Here is a 12,807-nt window from a genome sequence, read left to right on the forward strand (position 1 = left end):
CTGCCATTTGATTTTAACCTGCTGACTTAGCACTTTCAGTGTATCCGCAGAGCAAAGTGTGAATCGAGCGTTACACTGCAATGGCACAAAGGACTTTTTTTTTTAACTGTACCATGAAACACTAAGAGCATAAAACACCTTTCCATATAATCCCACAATTAAAATACAAGGACCTAACCACTTTGCTTTAATTATCAGAGGACACTTTAACCTTTGAATGACAGATCAGCTCCTAATTTCATGTGCAGAGAACATCTAAATATTATTGATCCATTGCAGAGGAGAAATTTATTGCTCTAAAAATGTATAATGGGTGTCACCTTGATTAAATTCCTCTAATGTGTTTGAGTGATAAAAGGCTTTTTAATTTAATGCAGCGCTTAGAAAGCACAGTAAGAAAGTACCAGACAGGCAGGATGAAAGCACGGCTGTAATAAAATGGAAAATTAATTTGAAAATATGTAACAAAAGTAAGCATCAGAAAAGGGAGGTCAAAAACAAGAAAGGACAGAACACAAAAACAAGACTATAAAAAGTTTGAAGAAGTTACTTGAAAGTTAAATCTGCCTTTTTCTTTTCAACACTATAGGTTTTATTGTTTGTAAATTACAGCTGGACAGCCTGGCTGCAGAGCGTTCATCTCTGGGTAAGAGTTAAGGTAACTGTGAGGATGCCAAAAATTAAAATTAAAAACCTGACCTGTAATTACAAAACTTTTAATAAAGCCAGCTAATAAGCTTACAGGAAAAAAGCTTGTCCTCAACTAAAAAGTCTAAGACAGCAAGCGTAGCTTACGTAGCCCTGTGAGCTGCATAAGTAGCTATGTAGCTAACGCAGCTAGAGCTAAGCTCACAAAGCAGCTTTGTATTTACATTATCTAGGTAGCCGTTTGCTTTAGCTTCCTTTGCTAAAGCTAACTAAAGCTACCTTAGCTATGGATAACGCAGCTATTTACCTAATGTAGCTGCATGGCTAACGTAGCTAAAGCTAAGCTTACAGAGCATCACAGAAGCCATGAATCTACTTTATATGCATAATTAAGTTAGCTTTGGCTATGTTAGCTATCATTGCTAAAGTGATCTATGCAGCTACATAAGCTATGTAAATATGTCTACATATGTAGCTACATAAGCTTCAGCTATGTTTGCTTAAGTTCACATTGCTAAAGCTAATGCTGCTACATTGGCTAACATTGATTACATAGCTAGCACAGCTATGTAAGCTTTAGCTAAAGCTAATCAAGCTAAAGTGAACCACTGTTCACTAATTCTAAAATGGGTCTATGCATAATTTAACCCTGGATTAGAACTCTGATATTTGTCTCTGTTTTATTTTTTACATCTTCTTTAGTGTTTCATGTTTGCAATGATGTTATTGCATGAATGCAGCTGCCTGGCTTTGTTTCTGAATAAAGTGGATTTTTTTTAAATCTAAGACTTGAAATAAATTTTACCTTCAAATTAAGGCACTTCTTTTCTGAGATATACGTTGTCTCAGATGAACGTCTGTGAGAGTGACCCTCAGAGAGGAACAGTCTGCCACCCAGAGGCGGACTGGCCATCTGTGTGTTCTGGAGAATCACAGGTACGCAGTCATCACCTGTTTTTTTTTTTTTTTTCCCCTGCTAATCTACTGTTTCAAGTCCAGTAGGTGGCAGCAATGCAAGCTGGATATCAGCCACCCGTGCCTAGCAATTATTGAAAAGAAAAAGACGAAGGAGCAGAAGAAGAAGTAATAGTGGCAGCAAAGACGATAATTGAGTAGTGGAAGTGGATCTTTGGTAGTTGAAGTGGCAACAATATGGATAACGAAGGAAAAAAACTAAAAGAAAAAGGTGTGGCTGAGACGGCGAGGAGAAAAAAATGCGACATTTAGAGAGTGAAGCCGCTAAATGTTGCAAATTAACTGAAATGTTGAGCAGCACAGCCAGCAGCAGCAGAAGCACTGCAGCACAAGTTCATGTTGATATTAGCAGCATCCAAGAAGTGAGTGTTGGGGCCAGGACTCATGGGAACCATACAGCTGTGCAGCCTCAGCATGGTACGGCCACCTGTGATGATGAGGGACAGAGAGATGAGCTGGTGGAAGTTCCACAGACAGATTCAGGCCAAGTAAGTATGGAACATGAGAAAGGGAGAAAGGGAGTTACTTGTTAGGGCTGATGTTAGCAAATGTTATTCAGGTTGTTACATTTTTATCTATACCCAGTTTGTGTAGCTCAGTACTATGCAAAAAATGAAATAAAATGAAATAAAATAATGATTACAGTAGTTAAAACAGCTCCACTGTAAACATTTTAGCTGTAAAATGACACATGCAGCAGTAATATTAAGAAATATAAAAAAAATAGTACAAAACTGTTAGGGACTGTTGTGCTTTTACCTTTTAAGTTTTGGTAACATTCCAGTTTTCTGACAATACTTACAATCTTTGAAGGCTTTGAATACAGGAGTTACATTTGTAGTGGTGTATTTTCATTAAAATGTGGTATTATTATTTGTGCAGTAAGATTGATTACTGCATAAATTAATTAAGATTATTAATAAAGTAATTTTAAGATTGCATTGAATAGATAATATAGTATGCTGTTGAAATCAATTGTATACATAATACCTGTTTTTTTTAAATCCATTCCATCATTACGTATCAAACAGGGGGAAGATGAAATGAGAATGAATCATAGAATGAAATCGTCTTTAATTGATTTAAACAGCTTCAGCATTGTGTGCCAGGCGTTGATGAGTTTCCACGCAACGATTATTGTGGGCCGGGCTAAGTCAAAGTCCAGGGCTGTTTTTTAGTCCCAGTCCGTCCCTGCTGCAACCATACTGCTCTTAATTAAAGGGGCTTTGCATAGTTAGTGTAACATATTCTAAACATATAAGAGCTGCAGAAAATAATAAAACAAGGTGTAGTTATCACCTTGTAAGTTATTACCATATCAAATAGAATTTAAAAGATACATTACAGTTGACCCTTTATGAGCCATGCCTTCATTTGTTACTGATGCTAGGTTATGTCATAAGAGCACTGTGCAACTTTTAGCTGACTCAGACCTGTATTTTAAGTCCCACAGTTCACTTGGAAATCACACCCACCTTCAGCTTGACAGAGTGTCGTGCAGTGTACACGGGGATAAGACAGACAACCACAGCTCCATCAGCTGCTCTCAACTAGTCAGACTTCTAGCATTTTTGATATTTTGGTCATACGGTGGCACAAACTCCCATAGTACGAGCAGATCGATGAGCAGAATCCCCAACTTTAGGGCCTTTTTTTCATATGTAAACTGTCAGAGTCTTATATCACCATTAAAACAGCAGGCGTGTCTTTTTGATGTGCCTTCCCCAACTACAATCAAAGAAATATACAAGCTGGAGGTAGGCCTACCTTCAGACACCCAGCTGACTCAGAATATTTGTAATTATTAAGCTGCTAGTTGTGTTTGCTGGCTATGCTGTTTGCGTGTGACAGAGAAGGGCGTTAGCTGTTCTTTCTTAGTTGCTACATGTCTCATAAAATGGTAAAGAACACTAGGACCTCCTAGAGAGCTTGACATTGGGTGCTGAGAGAGAAGGCTTTCTGATTGATGGGTCAGCGGACCAATCAGAAGGGCCAACAAAAGTTTAGTTGTTGCATTTTTGCAAAGAACTTTGAGTATTTTCAGTACTTTTCTGATTGTATCTGTGGCATTGTTAAGTGTTGTTTTAAAACAAGTGTAGCTATTATCAAAAGTTTTGTTCAAGTCTCTGTATTTTAGTTTCACTTGGGAAACACAGCTTAAATGAGCTCAGTTTCCATGCTTCTGATTTTAAAGGAAAATCTAATATGGACAAAAATAAAGACAACACTGGTATCGGAGAAAGTAATAAATAATTTTGTGCCTGACACCGGGGACCCCCGCTGTCTCTGGAGGCGGTTAAAGCGTATAATTTTGCTCTCAGCTGTCCCACACGTACTAAAAGACATTTCTGAACACTGGCATAAGAACAACATAAAGATTCTCTATTTCTGGAGTCTTATTGGCATCAAATATTTTCTATCCAAGCCACAAGCGCCTGCATATGAGACCATCTGGAAAGCATAAACATGTACAAAAGGACATTTTAACAGAAAATTTCAGATTTTTTTTCCCACAGTGTACTAAAGACAAAGAAAAATTCAAGTGAAATCCTCTTGAACACATGTTTCATTGCGTCAGCACTCAGTGCTCTCTGTGAGTACTAAAAATAACATATTGGTCTGTATTAGGAGGGCCTAAAATGTGATTTAGATTTGACTCGGTAAGTGGTTTGCATAATATAAGTGTAGTGAAATCTGAGGGAACACAGTAGTAAAATGCTTACAGTTCCTTTTCAAAGAGATTAAAAAGGATTTGTGTTTGTGCACGGACAGGCAGGCTGTTATGGGACTGTTTCCTGTCCCCATGTGCATTAAAGAAAGCATCGTGATAGTTCATGGAGAAGGCCATTCAACAAATCTGGAATCAGTTAAACGACTGGATCATTGTTTTTATTCAGCCATCACAGACGGTCAATTTAAATGAAACTCCCATGATGCTGATCTCTGATTCACAAATACTGCTCCAACAGAAACAAACTAAAAATCTGACCAATCCCAGGGGGAGTAGAGACAGTGGATCTTAAACAGGACCAAATATGTTCAGGTCCAGACAAAATTAAAAATATATGTATGTTTTCATTTAACACAGTCACTTAAAAAAAATCATTGATGAGTGGCATCCTTAGGTTTCTTTCAGTGGGTGGTCCTTACTGCCCATATATGGGGAACATAGAGGAGGGAATTGCAGTGTAAGGAATGATGCGATACAGTACGATATGATACCTCATAATACACATACGCTACAATGTTTGAAGGGAGGAAGAGAGAGAGAGAAGGGGGTTGGTGGGGGTGAGCGAGCAAGAAGGAAGTAGCAGGCACTGATCTGAATCATCAATCACCCTTTTAAATGACTTGGACTGATGCAAAAATTTGCATTGCATTTGCATTGTTCCCAGGGCCCAGATGGCCTAGTGGTTTGAGGCGTGTCCCATGTACGCGAATGACCAGGGTTCAAATCTGGCCTGTATCCCTTTATACCTATGTCTCTCTCCTACTCCATCCGCTGTCCTTCTCTATCAAAATAGCCCAAAATAAATCTTAAAAAAAAGAAATCAACCCTGTTCCTAAAAAACAAAATGATGGCCTAAAATGTAGAAGTCAGAGTGCAAACATGATTAGAACAACATGAGATGGCTTTATTTTTTTAATGTGCGAAAAAAAATGGACTCAGGGAGGAAAGGCCTTGATTCTTTCACTGCTGGATAAATTCTGTTAAGAATGACTTTCATACCTAGTTTATTTATACAGACTTTGGAGGTGCAAAGATAGCAATACATCATTAGTCAACTTTTATTTGTAAAGTGCCAATTCATAACAGATGTTAACTTAAGATACTTTATAACAGTGGTTCCCCCCACATATCACATATCTACAAAGAGCTGTGGCCCCCCAGGACCCACACACAAAAAAGTAACATTAGGCTTTCAAAAATACACATTAATTTAAATGGTTTTCATCACTTTAAGCCAAAAACACAAGTGTTATTACCAAAAGACCTTTTGTATGAACCATTCATGTGCTACAGTCGCAAGGACAAAGCTCCTTTTAACAGGCAGAAACCTCAGCAGACACAGAAGCGTGTTGAACAGCCATCAGCAGAAATTAGAGCAGGGATTAAGTGGGATGGAGGAAGAGAGAAGCCACAATGTTAATATTGATTTACAGCTATAATGCCATTAATTATGGTAACAGTATGTGTGGAACTTGCTGGAACAACCATTTATGATAACTTATTCTAATATTAACGTAATCATTCAGAGACCCTATCTTTAAATTTTAGTTTTTAAATAGATTCACGATGTTTGGTGTTGATCAGAAAATCCTTTTTTTCAGTCTTGTTTTGGAGAGGATCATTAGGTGAGAGATGTCAGCGTAGTACAGAAAGCTTTTCTGGTGCAAACTGCCATGAAGGTTGTGGACTGGGTTGAAAGCCTCCCCCTAAAGTCCATGTGCGCAATCTGCTCTCTAGCAAACACTGAGCGTGAACTTTGACCATCTGGTAGACAATATAGAGTCCCAAATTTAAACTGAACCTGCTAAAAAAATGTCTCAATTATGTCGTGTTTTAGGCAGGCATTTTAAGTGGGTTCTCTCAGGTTATTACAACTTTCTACCGCAGTCCAAAAAAGCTTGATAGGATGATTACTGACTAAAAATTTCCCATAGGTGTGAGTCTAAGTATTACTGATTATTTCTCTCTTTATCAGCCCTGTGATTGACTGGTGATCAGTACAAGGTGTGCTCGTCCCTCGCCAAATGACAGCTGGGTCCAGCTCCCTGTGAACCCCAACAGGATAAGCAGTGGAGAAAATGAATGCTGTGATTTATGTGGATTGCTGCAACATATGTTCTTGTGTTTTGTACTGGTTTGTGCTTCTGTAGGCGGGGTTGGTTTTTCCGATTTATCTTCAGAAAGTTAAAGAAGGTCTGTAAAACAATGGCTTTCAGTAAGGCAGAGAACTCTGGATGGCGAATGATGAAGGCTGCAGGTGTCTGTGAGCCACTATTCTCGATCAGAAATGTCCTGAAGAAGTGACAACAGTACCTACTCCACCAGGTTAGCTAACCAGTCTCCACTATAGCTTCTCCACTAAAGAGCATGTAGTCGGTAGTCAAAGCTCACATGACAAAACAGTGCAAAACTCAGGGGTGAAAATGAAACGCTTTTAAGATTTTCCTCATGGCATACAAGTGAGCCAGCATTGCTTTTTGGCCCATTTCTCCCTAAAGCTTGCTAAATTAAGTGGAGCAGCTGTAAAAGCTGCTAGCAGCCTAGCTTCTCCAAGCTTCTCCTGCATGCTTACAGAAATCACTGGAGGCTAATGGCACTACCATCGCCATTTACCTCATACAATCCAACTCAGAAAAAGGACCCTTTAACTAAATGTTTTTGTGCAGTTTAAACAGTCTCCAGGAATTTGCCTTCAACTTTATAAATAAATCACCCACTTTCATTTGTCTGTTGTGTATTTTTGTTGTTGTGATACTTTCACCACTATCATATCAAAGTTTAAGTTTCTTATTAATGACAACCCCAGTTAACAGTATGCAATCAGATCTCCATGCTTGCAGATGATGCATGTTCTTATCAACAGTCTATAAGTTCATCCTCTTCCTGCTCAGGATCTCCCTCTCTACAAATCCTCTGTTAATCACCACTTCTCATTCTCCAGTGCCTGCATTTCTTCTTCTAACCACTAGAGGGAGACAGCAGGCAGCCACATCAGCAACAGACAGCCTCAGTGTCAGAGGATCATCACTGTCTGATAACGTGGAGCCCTTCACCTGATGCTGTGCACAGAGAGCGTGGCGCCGCTGTGGTTCATTTTTCTGTCACTGTGAAAAAGAATCTGCTGTTGAAGACTTGATTCACAGTATTTGGTCCTTTCAAAACTGAACAAAACCACATTTGCTGAGTGTCAGTGAGGGATTGTTTATCTCAGCAGTTAATTTCTACCCTCCAGGAACCTCATGTACATGTCAGAGGAATACAAGAGGCCGACAGAGGGAGAGATTGTTTTGTTTTTGGAGTTTCACTGAGGCTCGTTCTGGGATGTTTCGTCTCCTTACATGCAGCATGCACTCATTTGGGTTGTTTTTGCAATTTTTCAGCAGCATTTCTCTTTCCTCTCTCGCTCCATCTCTGGAGCATGTCTCCAAAGATAGAACAACCTTTATTTAAAGGGCAACTCTGCAGACTTTTCATATGAAGTTCAGTAGACCCACTGAGGGGAGAGCTTTCTTCATGGGGGCTGACAAGGAGAAACGTGCCTTAACTCCTCAAAATGCCATGAAAAAAGTCTGAAAATGATGTCATAGTGATGTCATAAGATTTTTGGGATTTTAGACCTGTGGTACACCCTGCAGGAGTTTGGCAGACACTGTCCAGGTGCATTATGAGAAATGCGTGATTATTTTTACGTGGAGGAAACCTGAATATAAGTTGACCCTGACTGAAAAGTGAAGATCATTTAAACGCAAAAACTAAAAGTCTATTAGAAAATGATTCCACTTCTCAGTTAATTTATTACCTCAAAACATGTTAATGATGGCTTTTTTTTCTCAACTGCGAAAGTCTTTACAAACAAGTTTATATTGACAAAGCTTTGGGTTCAGTGTGTCACTGTCAAACAAGGAAATTTTAACCATGATTCTTCACTTAATTACATTTTTAATTGCATAACTGAAATAAAATAATTTTGCATTTTGAAGTACATCGAAGTATTAGCTTCAAAGAGCTTATTCTTTCAAATACAATGTTAAACACTATTATATTTGGAGTGCATTTACAAAATGACTCATTGTTGACCAGTTATCCCATGTGAATGTGACAGAATCCACACTTTTCAGGAGTTTGTGGTTTGTTGTTCTGTCTTTTAAGTAGCATGGTTAACAAACTATGGGATTTTCTAAGGAACTTTTCTCTGTTATGGTTTTACTTTGTTATTTGGACTATCTTCAAGATATCTTTAAGAGTGCTTACCCTGCTACAAAAACAAACATGATGACCATGTTGGTCCGACCCCCATGGCAAAATATCATCAAAGACCAGTATCAAACCATCATAGACCAGCATTTAACCAATATGGACCAGTATCAAACTAACATAAACCAGCATTTAACCAACACTGACAATCATTGACCCAATACTGACAAGAATCAAACCAACATGGACCAATATCAAATCCACATAGACCAGTATCAAACCAATATAGACCAACTACAAACCAACATGGACCAGTATCAAACCAACACAGACCAGCATCTAACCAACATCAACCAACATAAAACTAACATAGACCAATATCAAACCAGCCATGACCGGTATTAAACCAACATAGACCAGCATTTAACCAACAATGACCAGGATTAAACCAACACAGACCAGTATCAAACCAACGATGACCAGCATCAAACTAACAGTGACCAGCATTTAACCATCAATGACCAACATCAAACTAACATAGACCAGCATTTAACCAGCAATGACCAGCATCAAACTAACACAGACCAGCATTTAACCAACAATGACCAACATCAAACTAACACAGACCAGCATTTAACCAACAATGACCAGCATCAAACTGACACAGACCAGCATTTAACCAACAATGACCAGCATCAAACTAACATAGACCAGCATTTAACCAACAATGACCAACATCAAACTAACATAGACCAGCATTTAACCAGCAATGACCAGCATCAAACTAACACAGACCAGCATTTAACCAACAATGACCAGCATCAAACTAACACAGACCAGCATTTAACCAACAATGACCAACATCAAACTAACAAAGCAGCAATTAACCAACAATGACCAACATCAAACTAACAGAGACCAGCATTTAACCAACAATGACCAGCATCAAACTAACATAGACCAATATCAAACCAGCCATGACCGGTATTAAACCAACATAGACCAGCATCTAACCAACAATGACCAGGATTAAACCAACACAGACCAGTATCAAACCAACGATGACCAGCATCAAACTAACAGTGACCAGCATTTAACCATCAATGACCAACATCAAACTAACATAGACCAGCATTTAACCAGCAATGACCAGCATCAAACTAACACAGACCAGCATTTAACCAACAATGACCAACATCAAACTAACACAGACCAGCATTTAACCAACAATGACCAGCATCAAACTGACACAGACCAGCATTTAACCAACAATGACCAGCATCAAACTAACATAGACCAGCATTTAACCAACAATGACCAACATCAAACTAACATAGACCAGCATTTAACCAGCAATGACCAGCATCAAACTAACACAGACCAGCATTTAACCAACAATGACCAGCATCAAACTAACACAGACCAGCATTTAACCAACAATGACCAACATCAAACTAACAAAGCAGCAATTAACCAACAATGACCAACATCAAACTAACAGAGACCAGCATTTAACCAACAATGACCAGCATCAAACTAACACAGACCAGCGTTTAACCAGCAATGACCAGCATCAAACTAACACAGACCAGCATCTAACCAACAATGACCAACATCAAACTAACATAGACCAGCATTTAACCAGCAATGACCAGCATCAAACTAACACAGACCAGTTTATACCAGCGATGACCAGCATCAAACTAACAGAGACCAGCATTTAACCAGCGATAACCAGCATCAAACTAACACAGACCAGCATCTAACCAACAATGACCAGCATCAAACTAACACAGAGTAGCATCTAACCAACAATGACCAACATCAAACTAACACAGACCAGCATTTAACCAACAATGACCAGCATCAAACTAACACAGACCAGCATTTAACCAACAATGACCAGCATCAAACTAACACAGACCAGCATCTAACCAACAATGACCAGCATCAAACTAACACAGACCAGCATCTAACCAACAATGACCAGCATCAAACTAACACAGACCAGCATCTAACCAACAATGACCAGCATCAAACTAACACAGACCAGCATTTAACCAACAATGACCAGCATCAAACTAACACAGACCAGCATTTAACCAACAATGACCAGCATCAAACTAACACAGTCCAGCATTTAACCACCATGACCAGCATCAAACTAACACAGACCAGCATTTAACCAACAATGACCAGCATCAAACTAACACAGACCAGCATTTAACCAACAATGACCAGCATCAAACTAACACAGACCAGCATTTAACCAACAATGACCAGCATCAAACTAACACAGACCAGCATTTAACCAACAATGACCAGCATCAAACTAACACAGACCAGCATCTAACCACTGTGTTAGCCTAACTATGGTGCGCCTAATGGACAAGAAACAAAAGAGCATTCAACAAATGCTGTTCAAATGTAATGTGTAAAATTTAATTTGTTAATTTAATGTATTTTTGTCGTTGTACTTTACACATTAAAGCTGAAACCGGTGAATTTTGATTTTGGCCCCTGTGGACACAGCTGTATTTTTGTGTTTGCATATCCAGGCCATAAAATACATCTATTAATTTTTTCTGTCTGTTCTTTAAGCAGTGAAATAAGTGAAGGTCCCTGTCACTGGAGAAAATAATAACATAAGATGGCTAGACTTTTTGAGGAGTTGACTGTTTTATGTAAATTGTCTACATTGAACTTACTCCCTGTTTCCTTTTGCCGTTATGCACTGATAAATTGCTAAGCATTAGTTAAGCCTACTCAGGAAGATCCTTTTTCCCTAAAACTGTGAACAACTGCACAGGAAATGTGCAATGTAAACACAACACAAGGGCTCTCAGTTACAATTACAAACAGTGCTACAAAGGTGCCTTTAAACTGTGTTAGGCTGCATGCCAGTTAGCAGGATTTGGCAGCTGTGAAAGAGCTCCTGCAGCACTTTGTTATAAAAGCTTTCAAATTAATATGTGGCGAGTGACAAGGGCTCCAAAAAGGACGGATCTCCATGTGCTCCTGCTGCAGGTACATAGCCAAAATAAAAGCACTGACTATGGAGAGTCAAAGCTACAGGAGCCCAAAGAGGACATACAAAATCACTGTATTTTATTCAGTATTCCCTGTTTTCTCGAGATCCTGAAAAAATGATGAGACAGCAGAGTAAAATAAAATGCACAGATTTGTCTCCCCTTATGTCTTCCATGATATCAAACATAACTTTTTAAACACATAAGCAGAAGTGGGCACAGTTAATCACAATTTAAACTTCCTTAACCATAAATCTGTTAACATCTTCCCTCATCGGCCTGCATTCCACAATACAGGTGAATACAAGTGAAATAAATAATATAAACTTGATTTACCTGAAGTTTAAGGTCTCGATAACCGTTTTTTTCCCCCCCAAAGTAGCATCCATGTTAGAACTAATTTTAAGAAATGAATGCCAATAATTACCAACATAAGGGTTACCAGAGATGTGCCCAGCTGTAACAATAAACCTGACTCTTGCATTTAGGACTAAGAAATACTGGTTACTGCAGTGTTGGACACTAATGCCACTACAAAACCAGCGCTGGAAGTTTAATTTTCTTTCATTTGTGTTAGCATCACTGTTCTCCAAATCACATAGCTTCTCAGCAGCTTAGATGTGTTATTGATCAAGGATCATGGTAGCTTTGAAGAGCTTTAAAGCCTATTTATATAAGCTCCGAGCCCACTTATGTGCTTTATCCTCTCGTCTAGAATCTGTTGAAGTGAGCTACTTTTCCAAGACTGTGGCCTTCAGTGTTTTCAGGTAAATAGAAGATGGGCTTGATTAATCTTTATTTTGCACTCTGTTATGAATATGCCACAGACAGGCTGAACAACACAAACATGTACAAAAAGAATCCTGTTGACAACCAATAATGCAGAGATGTCAGAGTGAGCTACTGTGGCTTAAACAGAGAGCCACCGATGGGGCTTATGGGGATACAATGCCTTGTTTAAGAGCAATTCAGCATGCAAGAAGTGAACTGGCATGTCTCCAATAGGAACTTGAACTGGCAACCCTACAGTTCTCAGCTCAAGCACATTCAAGCTGAGCTATGCCACCCCAAAAGTGGGTCTTATTCTCAAGACAGGCTCTTAAATGCTTGAACTCAGCATTGGGAAGAACCAGCAAAAGAAATAGAGGTGTTTAATTACATTTTTCAGTATTTTTGTGGTAGAGCAATTGTTTTAAAATCAAATAGTTAAACTGTTTAGCTGATGACAGT

The sequence above is a fragment of the Cheilinus undulatus genome, linkage group 7 (assembly GCF_018320785.1).
Source record: "Cheilinus undulatus linkage group 7, ASM1832078v1, whole genome shotgun sequence".
Lineage (NCBI taxonomy): Eukaryota > Metazoa > Chordata > Actinopteri > Labriformes > Labridae > Cheilinus > Cheilinus undulatus.